The sequence below is a fragment of the Barbus barbus genome (assembly GCF_936440315.1).
Source record: "Barbus barbus genome assembly, chromosome: 25".
NCBI classification, from domain to species: Eukaryota; Metazoa; Chordata; class Actinopteri; order Cypriniformes; family Cyprinidae; genus Barbus; species Barbus barbus.
Genome location: NC_136753.1, coordinates 24,469,996 through 24,487,337, shown reverse-complemented (window position 1 = coordinate 24,487,337; position 17,342 = coordinate 24,469,996).

The window sequence follows — 17,342 nt, the reverse complement described above, 5'->3', positions numbered from 1 at the left end:
TTGCTTATTTTTCACACATTTTAGCTTTGTTGAAGTTTTCTAGTACATACAAATGCTTTAGAATCACACCTTCATTTTGTGTTAGCTGTAAAATTAAGTTTAATCAACCTGTTTTCTCACATTTTATCATTTCCTCCTTAGTGTATTGTTAGTCTTGCTGGTTCGGAATAATAAACAATAAGCAAACGACATTATGCACGTTATTAATTTTACAATGGTGTGACAGGCAAACTATAATGAACCCGAAAATCAATTTTATCCATGAGCTTGTGGATTCCGTTTTTTTTTTCCACCACTGTAAAAGCAGCAAATCAAATTCGTACATGGAATGTATTATTCAAATATATTTAAATGAAGTCAGTGTATTCAAATGGCAACAGCAACGGGTGGGTAACGCTGACTGCATTATATGCGGAGGTATAGCTTATACTTTTCTTGTTGCGATGAATGCTGAAAAAATGAATACACATATTCAGCCATCCAACATGTTGTCTCAGAATGTTTCACATTAGAAAATAACTGTTCACATTAGAATGTCCACAATGTGTTATCATGTAAATCTATCAGCTTTTAGACAGCTTTATTATATAGAAATACCAAACACTGTAAGTATGCTAGTCCACTGGGTTTCTTTTAACCCTGTAAAGTCTGATCTTATTTTTATTATTCTGAGCAGCAATTTGGTGCAACTGCTGATATTTACTTGTTCAAAAAGTAAGATGAGATCCTGAAAGCTTATAATGTAATAAGATCTGATAATATGCTATGTATATAAATAGTACAGCAGACTACTTGCATAAAATGCGTATGAATATCAGTTCATGAAATATGGTGATCATAAATATCACTTCCAATAATATGTCATAGTAAGATGATAGTTGCTATAATCAGAAGGCATGTAGAAGAAGGCATGTGTACAGCAGGAATTGATTTGTTCGTATCAAATATGATGCATTATGATTTATGGGATTCAATTTGAGCAGAAAAAAACCCCCAGAGGAAATAGCATCCTTTTTTTAAAATTCTTCAAAATTCAGACTACAACAAAACTGCCTTCTTTTGAAATATGAAACAATTATACAATATGTGGCAAAATTATATGCAGAACCAGTCTGTACGTCATAGTATTCAATTTAATACAAAACTTAAGAGAGTTAAGAGGGCAATTTACCACTTGAAAATAAATTTTATTAATGAACTCTGTTTGAAATAAGAGCACAGCTCAGAGTAATAAGTTAATACGTACTGAATCGTTTTCACCTTTTATGTGGTTTTATGTCTGTTTAAAGCCATCACATTTATTTTAGTCATATTTTATCAAGTCATATTTAATGACCGGCCACTGGGTAGAAACTGATTACATGTAATCTTGATTGGGTACTTGAAAATTTTACATTTTAAAGTCAGACTACAGTGATTTTTTTTTAAATTGATTACATGATTAGATTAATCACATAGTCACATGACATGCAGATAAACAATGGGTATATTTCTTTTTTATATAAAGTATATATATATATATATGCGTGTGTGTGTGTGTATTAGTAAGCAATTTACCCAGCACTCTTCATAACTTTGTTTTGAAAAAAAAAAACATCACTTTAGTATCATATCTACCAGCAATGTGCATCAGTGTTAGAATCTTCTATTAATTTTACCAATTACCTAAAAATTAAATAAAGATTAATTTGAACTCTAAGTATTACTTATATCCATGATTAAAGAAATGTAGTGTTACTGATTGCCCCAGTTTCTCATACTTTATCTTTGAATGTTACAAGGATCACAGACAACAAGGAACCCTTTCGAGCCAAAGCACATCAGCGCATGTCCTACATGGGTCGCAGTCATTGATTACACTGATCCATGGATCGCTGGGACCTCTGGGAATTGAACGTCAGTGGTACCAGGAAGGGAGTGAAAAAAAGAAAGAATGAAACAAACAACATTAATAATAGCTTGACGCTAGAAAGCCCTTTGGGAGCTGACTGCTAAGTGTTGTTGACAAAATGCAGGGTTGTAAGGCACAGATGAATAGTCTTCAGAAGCTGACATCATGGGGGAGTGCTATATTGTTGTAGTAATAGAAAAGCAGCCAGTGGAGCACCTGTCTTTAGAGTCCGGCTGAGGATGGCCCGCACATGCAAATCGCATCCCTCTCTGAGGCCTCTCAAATATACACTCACCTAAGGTAAGCGCAGCACAGGGGGTCAATCAGTATGCAGCCGTATGCTTCTAAAAAGTGCTGTTGCTAGGAGCGAGGCAGCTAATCTGAATATGGTTGGAATATGTTGATTCTGAGGCAACAGGTGAACATTTGCAAAATTGCAAATGTACCTAACAACGAATGTAGATGAAGTCTCCCTGTTGTTGGCATCGGCAGCATTTTTTGCTTCTCTTTTAAACGTCGCATTGAAATCATTAAAGATTTCACCACAAAACAACACATGTACCACAACCTATTGACACCTGCTTCCAAATTGGGATAATAAATAAAAAACTAAAAAAGCTAATTGTGACTCTTTATCTAAAAACGGCATTTAATTTTACCACATATAATTTTTTCACAATTCAAAAGAAGGTAGTAATCTGTAAATTTTTAAAGAAAAGTTTTAAAATGGGGTAAAAATAATAATGGTAATTGTGACTTTTTACTCATAATTCTGACTTTCTCTCTTGCAATCTCACAATTTTGACTTTTTCTCAAAATTGTGAGATTTAAAATCAGAATTGCAAGATAAACTCAGAATTTTACATCTTGCAATTTTGAGTTTATATCTTATAGTTCTATTTTTTTCCTCAGAATTCTGAGTATTGAATTTAATACAGTACGTAAGAGTAGAGTACTTAAGAGAGCAATTTTACAACTTGAAAATTAATTTACTATATTTAAAATAAGAGCACAGCTCAGAGAAATAATATCATTGCTTTAATGCTCAAGAATATTACAGAATTTTTTTTTCACCTTTGTATGGTTTTACATCGCTCATATTTGATCAATTCAGTCATATTTCAGCAGGTGAAGATTTGTGAATATAACAAACAATGAACGTGGTTGAAGTCTCCATGTTCTTAGGATTGGCAGCTTATAAATGAACTGTTGCATATTTGTCCATGGGCGTGCTTGAACCAACCTCACTATTTCCACTATACACAAGGGAAGTCTTGTCTCACCACCTGCAGACATTTATTCTAGAAAAACACACATTAAGCGGCTGAAAGTGATTGGAGCGTGACCACCACTCCCCCGGCCCGCCTCCTTAAGGCATGGCCTTAATTGGATTTTATGAGCTATCCCTTCAGGCTCTAAAACGTCCCATCAGTCCATTTGAGAGGGTGTAGAATGTGTAGAATTCAGCAGAAGCTGCATTCAAATAGGCCGATTACATCAGTCAATGGCCAATAATACATTTCTGTACCATAGCGAGGGGGGTTGTTCTAATTAAATCTGAATATGGATAATGCAACTGACCCTGTGCGTTCTGGGACTGTACCAGCCAAACTCTTCATTACTGGCTTCCGGTGTAGATGATGCTTACCAGCATTTTGTGGTCGTGTTTAAGCAGAAATGCAAGAACAAAATGTTTCTGACCTCGGATACCTTCTGTTTCAGCCAGCTGCTTCACTTGATACCAGCACAGCAACATTTTGGTCCATTTGACCTGTGGCCTCCTGTAGCACCCATTAGGGAAAATTTGTTCCTTAATAATTTCTGCATAGCCTTAGCAGACAATGCTTAGCATAACCTTGCATTTAGTGCCATATATATATCCATATTTATCTAGCGTGGTCTTGTTGGCAATGTTTTATTGCAGACTTGCTGCTGAGGTGTGATAGATTTTATAAACTGACATTCTGAACTGCAAATTCAATCTCATGGGGCTCCAGAGAATGAGATGTTCATGGTCTGTTATTTCCGTCTCTGCCTTATCACTTTTCAATATGCGATATATATAGGTCAGTGTGTTTACTGCTGCCAGATATATTATTGATGGTCTCATTATGTCACTCATTTGCTTTATTTTGAGCCGTATGTGGATCTCAGTGAACTTGTGATTTATATTCGCAATATTTTGTCTTGTGACAACATTTGAATATTTCCTCGCAGTTTGTATGCACCTAAGGAGATAATGTTCTTAAATTCATTGCTCTTTGCCAGACTTGCGCAAGATTATGATTCATTTCAGAAAATAACTCAGACTGGAATATGGAAACAGACTGAACAAGTTTAACGAGCAATTAACAGTGCATTTGGCTGGGTATAAAACGTTTTGAAAGAACCAAAGTACTTGAACAAAGACACAACTGCAGCTCAGGGTATTTGGAAATGCTTTATTTGAGAGTATTCTGTAGATGACTGGCAGCTAGAGGGGTTTGAGAGTATCTGACCACCTCTCTTTGAAGCTTATTGTAAAATCTGTGCAGAAGTTGTCCTTGGATCAGAGCTGTATGCAGTAATGATGAGTACTGTGTACTTTGTCACTTTAAATTACATTCTGAAAAAAACAAATGGTGCTATATAGCACTAAAAGTGGTTCTTGGCTCGTAATCATAGGAGAACCACTTTTGGTGCTATATAGCACCATATCTTTAAAGGTGCTATACGGCACCTTTGTCAAATGGTGCTATGTAGAACCATAAGAGGTGCCATATTGCATTGTATTTCTTCAACAAAAATGGTTCAACAGTGGTTCTTTGGCTCGTAAAGAACCTTTAAAGGAGCTTAACAGGTTCTTTGTATGGCAGTGGTGCTATATAGCACCTTAATCACCCCAAAGAACCGCTGAAGAACCACTGAAGCACCAAAAGTGGTTCCCCTATGATTACGAGCCAAATAACCACTTTTAGTGCTATATAGCACCTTAATCACCCCAAAGAACCGCTGAAGAACCATACAGGAGCTTAACAGGTTCTGTATATGTAGCGGTGCTATATAGCCCCTCAGTCATGCCAAAGAACCGCTGAAGAACCACTGAAGCACCAAAAGTGGTTCCCCTATGATTACGAGCCAAATAACCACTTTTAGTGCTATATAGCACCATTTTTTTTAGAATGAAGGAAAAGAACTGACAGAATAGTTCACCCCAAAATGAGTTATTTAGAAATTTCACGTCTTTTTTCACAAATTTTTATCCGTTTCTCACACAGAGGTTGGTTGTTTGTGTGGCTTCAGATGACTTGGAATATAGCACTCCATTGTATGGGTCACTTGTGATACTTTTATGGTGCTTTTGCATCTTTTTTGAAGCTTAAAAGCATCATAGGAAAGAAAAATCAAAAGTGAGATCTCTTTAACATCTCAAATATTTCTCCTAGACATAAATGAGGTTACTTTGAGATTGAATGGAGATATTTGCTTGAGTCTCCTACTTCTCAAACTTGTCTACTGAGACTAAAACTCTAACACTCTCACAATGGTATCTTTCAAAGTTTTAGAAGAGATCTCATCATCATCACACACTGTACTCATATTTTTCTCCTTTGGTAGAGACTCTGATGCTCACACATTTGTCTACTTTAAAGCTTTAGAAGAGATCTCAACAAGATCATAAAATGTTCTCAGATTTTTCTTCCAAACTAAAGATTCTGGTGGTCGCATATTTGTCTCCTACAATGTTTCAAACAAGATCTCAATGCACAGGGTCAGTTGCATTATCCATATTCAGATTTAATTAGAATTTTCATTTTTGGGTTGAGTACTTTTTAAAGTTTTGGGACAATTCAGTCAACCGCAACTAAGTTTTCAATATTTTGTTTTCGTGCAGTCTGATATATGAATGCAAGCCATTCAATTCTAGTTCATAAAAAAACATGTTATTGCTGCTTTTCGATCAAACAATAACTTGACGTTCCTTTCATGAGAACACAATTATGAAAGACCTTGGTTTGGGAATGCAGCTCTGCAAGAACAGGATCAAGAGTCCTTATTTGTTTTCAGGGACTGTTTCACACTCTATTTGCTTTGCTGATGACCCATATACTGTCTTTGGATTTCTTCACCAAAGCATTCGATCGGCTTTAACACAAAGCTCACACAGCTCATGGTCATTCCGGTAATGAGAGTCCTCTTTTGCTTCATTTTTTCCAGCTGTATGCAAATGCAAAAATACACACCGTGTTAAACCCTGAGTCATACATCAGTGTTGTTTTTCAGAAAAATAATTATGCTTTAAGTGAAAACATATTGTGTTTTCAGCCTTAACTAGAAAATTAAGATGCATTCATTTAGTGATAGTTCTAGAAACATAAATTTAACACAAAAAAAGAGAAATTGTTGAGAAAAGTGTTTTTAATTACGAAATTGATAATTTTGTTGACCTGTAATCTTTGAACCCCTCTTTGATTACAGTACGTTGATCTATAACCATATCATATCATAGCCTCTTCTAATACACGATCTTCAAAGGTAACCTAAAAAGCACATATTTTTGATAGACTCCATTCATCATTGTATGGAAGTCCTGACACTGTGATTTTTTTTTTTTTTTAATATCTTGGCAGCTCTTTTTGATATAATGTAAGGAAACAGAGACTAAGGCTGTCAAGCTTGCAAGTGATAACAAAGGCACTATTGAAGTATCATACAAAGCTATTGTATGGCTTTAGAAGATGTGGAATTTTGCACACAAGATGTTTGGACTATTATATTATAAAAATATAAAAAAATGCATATTTTTTTAGGGGGCAAGATTTATTACGTGTCATTTTCTGCTATAAATAATCAGAATTAACTGTGCTGGTCTAAATCAGGGCTTTTTGAGAAAAGAACACAACAGTGGATTTGTCAAAATCTTAAGGAATAGTTCATCCAAAAATAAAAATTTGTTGAAAATTTACTCAGGCAGAAAAATCTGAAAATTTACTCAGGCCATCCGAGATGTAGATGAGTTTGTTTCTTTATTGGAACAGATTTGGAGAAATGTAGCATTATATCACGTGCTCACCAGTGGATCCTCTGCAGCAAATGGGTGCCATCAGAATGAGAGTCCAAATAGTTTGTAAGAAACAAATCCATCATTAAGATGTTTTAAATTTAAACCATCAGTTCTGGCCAAAATATTCACAATCCTTAATAACACCTCCTTGAGTGGAAAAGTCCACCCCCTGTTGGCGTCTCACAAAAAAAATCCACCGACTGGAGTAGTGTGGATTACTTATGGATGAATGTAATGTTTTTTTTATCAGCTGTTTGGACTCTTATTCTGATGGCACCCATTCACTGCAGAGGATCCATTGGTGAGCAAGTGATTTCCAAATCTGATCAAGAATGGATGGCCTGAGGGTGACTTATTTTTTGGGCGAGCTATTCCTTTAACAGGATTAATGATGGTTAAAATGTACTAATGTTTGTACTTGTATTCTAGCAATATTCTGCATGCATGGTGATCAAGTTATACCTCTTATATTACCTTTAATATTTGAAGGGTATTTTGGGAATAAACTCAAGGTGGGAAAAGTGTCTTGTGAATTACCTCGCTTAATGTGCTGAATATTGAAAAAGGCATAACTGTAATTTATCAGCACACCTGTTTTAATGAGCTCCTCATCCTGAACAGTTATTTTTACATCAAACACTTTGTTCTTTGACCCATTTTAAAATGGTAGTTATTTGTGAAGCTTGTTAAAGTAATGTATACTCAACGTGTTAATATGACCACTGGGATGCACAACCTCTCCTTGCACAATCCTGATTACAATTCCATGTTTCACAGATCTAGACAGTATGTCATAATATTCCGCCTGCATGCATTTTACAGATCATTAAGAGCTGAGACATATTTTCTGTGATCAGTCATCATAAATAAGCATCTAATGTGAAGAAAAGTGCACAGTGAGGCCATTCAGTAACCATATCGCAGTCTCGGTTCTACTTGTTGACATATATTTGACACAGAAGATCTATCTTCTGCTATAGGCTTTTTCGCTGCTGCTCCACGTCTAAGAAAGTAAAGTTTCTTCTAAACAATATCTAAACGGACAACAAAACAAATACTCCCACATTAGCTGCCTCGCCGATGCAGAACGGAGGACAGGCTGAAGACAAGATGATGATGATGGACTCTCTTTGTTATTTTAAGAATTGTCTAATTACACACTTTGATACTCGTGCATTTTTTTCTATTTATCTTATTTTAATATTATTATGTACTAGAAAGATCTGCACTTTTGCCCTCTAAATCCATGGAGTTGTTTCTCAAACTAACAATTCATGACTTGTTTCCAGATAGAGGGATTTGTTTCCTCTGCATCAGTAAAAGATAAGTCACATTCATACGTCCTAATTTAACTCCGGTCTTGATATAATCCATGCAATTAATTCTGCCCCGTGTAAGGGAAGCCTTCAAGTCAAATTGTCGATAAAGTATAAAAATGTACCTGTACGTTTGTAACACGGTCTCATTTATTACCCTTCCTCGCCGTGTTTAATGTCCTCAAGCTCAGCTTTGGTCGCTCTCAAGCTTAGCCGTGAAAACAAGACACCAATTATGTCTCGCTGCCTCTCTATGGGTGAACATTTCTGTTATTCATATCCTTGAAAATAAATTGCTTCTTTCTAATCCTGGAATGACCATTAAAATCCATCACTTAGGGCAGGATTATAGTTCCCTGTATATATTTTAAGGAATTTGAAATTACAAATATGACAGTTAAATACTTAATGCTCATAAATTCAAAGAGGCAGGTCTATAGATCACCTCTGTCCATCGCTGCAGTCTATTTTAAGCCCAAACCCTCATCCCTCCATTAGCCCACATCTATCTATCTGTCTGTCTGTCTATCTATCTATCTATCTATCTATCCATCTATCCATCTATCCATCTATCCATCTATCCATCTATCCATCTGTCCATCCGTCCATCCGACCAGCCGACCATCCATCCATCCATCCGACCATCCCAATAGTCTCTGTGTAAACTACAAAAATACAAATTTGTGAAAACAAATTGTGTTTTAGTCCGTATGTGCACAGATGAGTAATGTTTACAAAGTTGCATTGCCAGCTACTGGCCTGGCATGCATAATGCAGCGTTTCTAGACAGTTTCGTTAGTCGTGGCTGAGGATTGTTTTGACAATGTTGTCATCTTTACTCAAAACTCGTCAAAACACAAAGGAATCACTTTTCTGTTTCTAGTTCATGGTTGTCATGTAAACACACTCTAATGACATCCCTAACAACCACCCCATAATTTTCAGTTTTTTCAAGTTAACGTGAAAATTTGTCTTCTTAACAAATTTTGCTTTTGTAGTTTAACAGTTGTTGTGCAGCAAAAACATCATCACAAAGAATCTATATTTGGCCAACAACCAAAGCTTCTGTAGAAACCAGTTTCACTCCTATATTTCAGGAATCAGGTTTAGAAAGTGAGTTGAGGAAGCAAAGGCAGCTGTACTCGGTGAGGGTTTTAGAACTTTGCTGACCTATACTTTCGGCAGAAATCAGTCTTGTCCACTTAAAGGAATTAGTTTTCAATTAACTGTTACCACCTCACATGAATGACTCTGTGTAATTAAGAATGATGATGTAATCTTGGAAACCAATTTTACTGCCGAATAACTTTGAATGCCATCAATCAGTATCAGAATTGGAGAAGATGCCCAACATTTCAGCCATGTGATAAACACAAGTGGGGTTTAGATGGAAAAGTTCAGTTAAAAGTTATACATATATTGCAATGGTAAGAAATATAGACTAAAATAGGATTTTATAATGATAGCATAAATTTGATGAATTTAGGCCATTCATAAAGTGAACAAAAACATTACCTATCAATCCATCAAGTGTTTAGGACAGACCATAAACGTGTCATGCTTCAATCTCCTGTTCAGACAAAGAACTCGCTTGCATCTTACATCTTTCATAAGCCCAAAGGTCAGGTGTTTCAATATACATATCAGATGAGCCATAAATATTGATTTTATGCTAGTTAACAAATGCAGCACACAGACTGGCAAAACTGAATGGTTTTCATGTCAAGTAAAAACATTTTCTAAACCATAGCATTTCAGTTTTTGTCATTTTAATACACATTCTCATGTACAGTATATTTCGCTTTAATAATTAAATCAAATGTTCCAGATAACTTATACATGTTTTGGTGATTAAAATGTGCTTATGCCGGCAAAATTCCTGGCACATTCAGAGTAAGCAAAGGTTCCAATTAAGGCATGTTCATAAATCATTACCAGCGTGCTGTGTCAGCATATCACAAACTTCAGCGAAGACATTGAGCTTGTAGAATTAGATTAGCACGAGCTGGTGACTGAGGTGCAAGGACATTTAAAAAAGCTTTGGGGAGATTAGATACAGAGGTCTATAGACCACTATCCAGCTGACATGGACCAGCTCAGCTCCAATAAAGCTTCCCAGAAATCTGTGCATGCTTCCTCATGTACAATTAATGTCTGTTGTGACACTTTTACACCATCCAAGAAATATGTTCTGCTTAGCTCTACAATAATTGAGCAGTTCTCTTTGGTGAGCATTTTTTTTATAATATATATTCAAGAATGTGTATAATATATAATGGTTCTTGAGCTAGAGACTTGGGCTTTTCAGGTGGTGAAAAGGTGAGTCATTGAGTCGATTCGATCAAACATGCTGATTCATTTAAGAATGAAACATTTTGAGTTAGTGAATCAATCACTCAAATAGATTCTTTCAGAAACTGTGATTTACTCAGGAACAAAACAAGCAAGTGTATTTTATGAGTGAGTCATTTAATCACTTAACTGATTCATTAAAAAATACTGATTCATTCAAGAAAAAACAAGTGACTGAGTTATTGAATCACTCAACTGATTCGTTCAAACACAATGCAGTAGGTAGCGACAAGTGATCGTCTTAATGAGTCAAATAATCATCGAGTCGATTTTTTCAAGTGCACTGATTTAATCAAGAATGAAACATTATGAGTGAGTCAGTGAATAATTCGCTCAATTGATTCTTCCACAATTGCTGATTTACACAGAAACAAAACACGTGACAAATGAGCCGATTCTTTCAAGGAACAAAGCAAGCAGCTGTTTTTATGATTGAATCATTTAATAATTTACTCAACTGATTAATTAAAAAATACGGATTAATTCAGGAGGGAAAAATCAAGCAACTGTTTTATAAGTGAGTTATTGAATCACTCAACCGATTCATTCAAACATAATGCAGTAGGTAGTGACAAGTGATCGTCTTAATGTGTCAAATAATCACCATTGAGTCGCACTGATTTATTCCAGAATTAAACATTGATTCAGTCAGTGAATCATTCACTCAATTGATTCTTTCAGAAATACTGATTTATACAAAAACAAAACAAACACCTGTTTTATGAATGAGCTGATTCGTTCAAACACACTGATTCATTGTATGAATCAACTGTGTTCGTGCTGTTAGAAATATATTGCAACAGTAAGAAATATAGACTAAAATTTTGATTTTTCTTTAATGATATCGTGAATTTGATTTATTTAAATGGCTCAAAAAATGAACAGAAGTTTTATAGATGTGCTGTTAGAAATAAACTTCCAAAAGCACATTTTAATCATCAAAACTTTGTCTGGGATTTAGGACATTTGATTGAATTGTTTTCATCCAAGCGTGAACATAATCTTTTATAGAAATAGTTATTTCTGCTGTGGCTTTGTTTGGACATTTTTGTTGACATTGCAAAATAGTCCAAATAACTGGTAATATTAATGTCTAAAATGTACGTTTCTTCTGATTAACTCCTTGTTTATTGAACTATTGTAGAAAAGTAATAGAAATAAAATAAATGCGCAGTGTATTTGCTGAATGCTCGACTGTTTTAGCAGTGTGGTGATGGACTCAAAAACGGCAAAAAGAGCAGCCAGAAAAATAAGGTTTAACAATCCATTTAAATATTAAAATAGCTTTCTTGATTGTGTAGACCTCCCTCTTGATTTTGTTCAACTGGTTGGACATGAATAGAAGAAAGATGTGATTAACAAACCATGACATACAAAGATAAAGTGGCCCTCGTTCAAACAGAAAGCCAACTGTCATATGTAATTGAGAGTCTGGCAGAAATTAGATGATTAAAAGATGGGGGTATAAGGGGAAGCGCTCTTCTGTCAGTTTAAAGCTAGAGGGAAATGTATAGGTTTTCTTTTCTCACTCACCCATTTGCTCCTTCACTTCATTCTTCATTTATAGGTGGCTAAATTTCAGCAGCTGCTTTACAACAAAAGTAAAACGTCAGATCGGAAATAAAACGGTGTACTTGCACCGTATCAAAAGTAAAGATCCTTAATTTCATCATCTTAATGGCAGGATAATGATATCACATTCTAACAGCAATATTAAAATGCTAGATGTAATCATTCATATTTAACCATGCAGCACTGATAGTAAAAAGCTGGAATTTCTGTTAAGCATTGCCTTGGTTTGAAGCAGAGGAAATATGGCTGCAAAAAAGTGTGATCTGGTTTCAGTGATTTATCATTTGCCATACGCCTGCGTTAATACAATATGCCACAATTCACTAATCAATTGATTCAGAACAGACAAACACCATCCATTATAATTATAAGCTTATTGAAGAACTGCCATGGCTAATGTTCAGATATGAACAGTTTGTCTTAGAATGTGTTGGCCCACAAAAAAAAATCCTATTGGTACAGGTGGCGCTTTTTCTCAAAGTATACAGGCAGAGAGTTTTATAATTAATAAAGTGGATGGTAGGTAGAAAATAGTCAATGCTAACTTCATAAGTGCCATGTAATGGGGCCAAAAAGCTCAGTTTTGCAGATAAACTGGATGTTTAAAGTCCATCCATCCATTTTCCAAGTCGCTTATCCTAGAGTATGTAGGATCACTTACCCACTTACACGTCATGTGGTTTGGGGAATTATATTAGTATATTATAGTATTAGTTATTTTAGCCTGGTAGACAATAAAACAGGAAATTGGTTTGTTTAGAGATTCAGTTTATCTGGTTTGAACCATTAACAAACAGGTTATCGAGTTAGAAAAAATTGAGTGGTAAAAAAACTCACTAATTTAAATGATTCAGTTGAGCAAGTCTTCCAATCTTCCTCTTAATCGCAGACACTGCCTGCTATATAACTGTCACTGTTAGTATAAAACTGAGACTTTTAAAGCTTGTTCGCAATGAGGATAATTTTTATAAAGTTTAGAGTTTTAAAAATCATTCCATATTTATAACTTAAATTTAAAACCCTTTTGAAATGTAATGGAGAAATTTTATACAGGAAAATAGGGAGGGATATACTTGTTAAGATGTGTTGTTCATTTATTCAAGCCTGTCCCTAACCATAAAATCTTATTGATTAATGTCTTTCCAGGAAAAAGAAGGATGTTGATCACAGTCAAATCACAGCAAGCGTATAAGCTAAAGTGAAGAAGTATTTATAAAAATCAGTGGTGAGTGACGACTATCCCTCAGGCTATTTTATCCTCATCTCTGCTTGAGTTGTTAATTGTGTTTAGTGCCGTTTATTTCCAATGAGGGATGCAAGTACAACATCCATTATTCATTTCCTCCAAGTGCAGTCATAAACAAATATAGATTGCACATTAACAATGCATAATGTCCTAGATTCCAAAATACCATAAAAATGGCTTTCCTAAACTTTCTTTTAGTTGTGTTTGGAGGAAAAAGTTCTGATGGTTTGATCTGACCTTGTTTTTCGGGTCAGGGTGACGTTAGCAGGTGTTCCAATCAGTTCAGCTTAATACGCTGATAAAGTGGAAAAGGCTGGGTAAAATGAAAGAGTTTTACAGACACAAGATCCAATTCAATTGGGCAAATCACATCACATCACATCACTGCAGAAACTGGGTTCAGTGAATGAAAAGTGAATTATTCAAATGAATGATTCATCTTCATTATTCATTTTTCTATAAATTATGTTCTGGTGAATATAGTCATACTACTTTACCAAATGATGTCTGTCGTGATAGACTGTAGACTGGGACATTAGTCTTTTGTAACATTTTGACCTAATTTAAATTTGAGATACACTGTAGTTCACTGAATTATTTACTTTCTCATTTCAGGCTATTGTTCTAAAGTTAACATGCAAAAATGAGTGCATCATGGTGTGTGCAGTTCCACAGATCTAGAATACTGACCCCATTGTATACGCACAGAACTCGGGTCTTTCTGTGTTGTGGCTAAGGCCCTGTTGTCATATATCAAAGGCTTGGTCAAGCAGTCACATGCTATTAAACTGATTTATAGTGGCGTTGTATCATATGCCTCTGATTCTTTAAATGGGCCATTTTTCATCAGAGTGTGTGAGCTGCAGCTTTCAAAATGTACAAGTGTAAATGTACTTCTTCTCCATTTACATGCATATAGATTTTTTGGTAAATCACAGCATTTCAAGTTAATAAAATGAAATCAGCTCAGCATTTTTGATTATGCATTCAACAGACATTTCCTTTGATGATTCTGATGTTGTCTCAAACAGTATCAGCCCCAGCGGGCCCATTTGGCACAGCAAACATATTGAAATCTCAATGCTGAGTGTCCGTTCAGAGGACAGTAAAGGGACTTTTCTGGAAGCTATAACAACCTTCCGGCTTTTAGCTGCCTGACGCCATCAGCATAATTAGGTTGAGCGGCAGCATTTGACCTTCCTATTTGCATGTCCTTGGGAGAACTGATGTTACAGATATTGACAAACAGAGAGATTGCTTTAGGGGTGGCGAGGGGTGAGAAAAGAGAGGAAAGGGTGTTTGGAAAAGATGACACTGACAGAGCTTATAGATTCATTGATGTCCCTCCGCTCACGAAACCTCTGACCTTTTAAAACGAGCTAAATTTGTTCTGTGTGAGCAAAGCCTTTAGTATAAATAATAAAATACACATAGTCCTATTTTTAGTTTCTTACTTTATCACAGTTGACTAGTTGCTAAAGCAATTTGAACTTATCCATGCTTCGTACATTTACGCATTTGGCAGCAGGGACGTGATCAGCAGTATCATTACATCATGTATCTTTTCAGGAATTAAGCTATTGTATTGATTAAGTAGTGAGATAGTGTTGTGAAACACATAAACATTACATTTTCTTGACTATATTTTAGCAATGAAGACGTGTATACAGTAGCTGTTTAGAATGTGCACTGTCCGATTTGGGAACGAATGAGTCTTTTGAACCGGTTCTTTTAGTAATTCAGTTGATCTGGTCTGAATCATCAACATACAGGTTGTCAGTTTGAGTTTGAACCAATTGGAGTGGTAAACTACTCACTACTTTAAATTATTTGGTTGGCCAGTTCTTCCTCTCTTCCTCTTAATCGTAGACGCTGCCAGGGAAATAACTGTAGCTATTAGTGTAAAACAGAGGCATTTAAGGCTTGTTCGCACCAAGGACGATAACTATAATTATAACAAAGGATATAGATTTAAAAATCATCCACACCTCAACTATAATGATTACATTGGAGTCACATTCAGATTTTATTTTTTTCAGCTCATGAATGATAAAAACACTAATCAGAATCCATTCTGGGGCCTGTTCCATGATGGTGGCTTAACAAACTCAGGGTTACAGGATTAGTTTTGAGTTGACAAAACCAAACCAGTTCAGTTTGTAAACCAGTTTGTACCATGAGGCTGATCAGCAACTTTCTATATCACATGCCTTGAAACTGTGATTCACTTTTTGTGAGAGAGTCAGTGCGATTCACTACCAAAGATTAAAACATTGAACAATATGAAGAATTTAATCAAATTTACATAGCAAGATGAAACCATCTATCCATGAAAGAGGAAAACATCTTACCATATAATTGCAAGTAAAGGTTGTAAAGTCAGTTTATAATATTTATAGGTATAAAAACTTAGGTACTTAAAAATCTAAACTCATATGTAGTCATGTTTACAGCTATTGATTCTAAAACGTATTTATATTGCATATTATATATATGTTTATATTAATTTAAAATGAAAGCTTAATAATTACTATTAAACTAAGCTGACTTGTGTAATTGTGGATTAAGCGTATAATAATTATATAAATAATACAAAATAATCATCTCTAAAATTAAGATGGTTTTATCTTTAAATATGTTTTACCATGTAGCGTCCTTTAATTTGGAAAAAGAGCAACTGGAGGAGTGGCTTCATTGCGTCAGAGATGTGTCACTTTACTTGAAGCTGATTGGTCAAATTTTGGTTTGAGATCTCTAAACCAGAACATTACCTGCTCCGGAGCAGGTTAGCTATGGAGCATAAGTTACTATGGCGATGAACACTGCTAAAAGCCAAACCAATTTTCATGGTATACCTAAAACCCAGAGTTGGCACAAACTAAACTGAAGCTTACCTGGCTAGCCAGCTAAACCGGCTTCATGGTACAGGCCCCTGCTCTAAAGAGCTTGAGCATTTAAAGTGGCATTCAACAAAACTACAGTTCATGCTTATAATAAATAGAACATTATCGTGCATTAATACTAATATCTGTATAGTTAGATATATATCTGTATATATATATATAGTTAGATATATATCTGTATAGTTATCTGTATAGTTAGCATTCTTGATGTGGACCGGCCTTTGCACCAGCCTATGACAGCTGGTTGTTTTGTAAGTGGGTGGAGCCAAGGTGCAAGTGGTAATACCACTGGCTGGTGCTCACCAAATCGGAGCGAACCCCACTCCACAGCCGATTTCATTGTTCAGCTCAAATATATAGTCACCTGTCAACCAAAGTTCAAACTTCATAAAAATCATGGATGCATCTGATTGCGGCAACAGTGATTCTATATATCAGAATGTGCAACCAGCAAATGTTATGGTTTAAGGTTTATGGTTTAGTATTTCTATTCAATGTTGTGTAGGCAGTTAGCACTGTGATTGATCTGACCAATGAAATCTTTATAATTGATATGTAAACAAATTGCATTTTGCTATATTTTTTATATCACACATGAAAATAGTGCAGCAAGCTACATTGAGCCTTTCAGCTAATGCTTCTATAGAGTAGTTTGTAACTTAGCAATCTACATTTCTTTATGTAGCTTGCCCAGTTCTGTTTGGCAGATGCTTTTGTTCAAAAAGACTTGCGGTGCTTTTAAGGTAAATGTTATATTAGCCCACACATTCACTGAAGTCAAACCCATGACCTTGGCTTTGCTAGTGCTGTTCTCTATTGTTTGGACTACAAAAATGTTTTGATGCAATGCTGCAGAAAGACATGCCAACACACAGCTTCAAAATTGACACAGTATATTAGCCATTCAATTTACAAGCCACGCTTTCTTCTTTGGGTCAGAGTCTTTCTATATGATATCACAACTTCGACTAAGCCTGGGAGTCGGTACCTTCTAAATATTTAACTCACACCGCCTAGG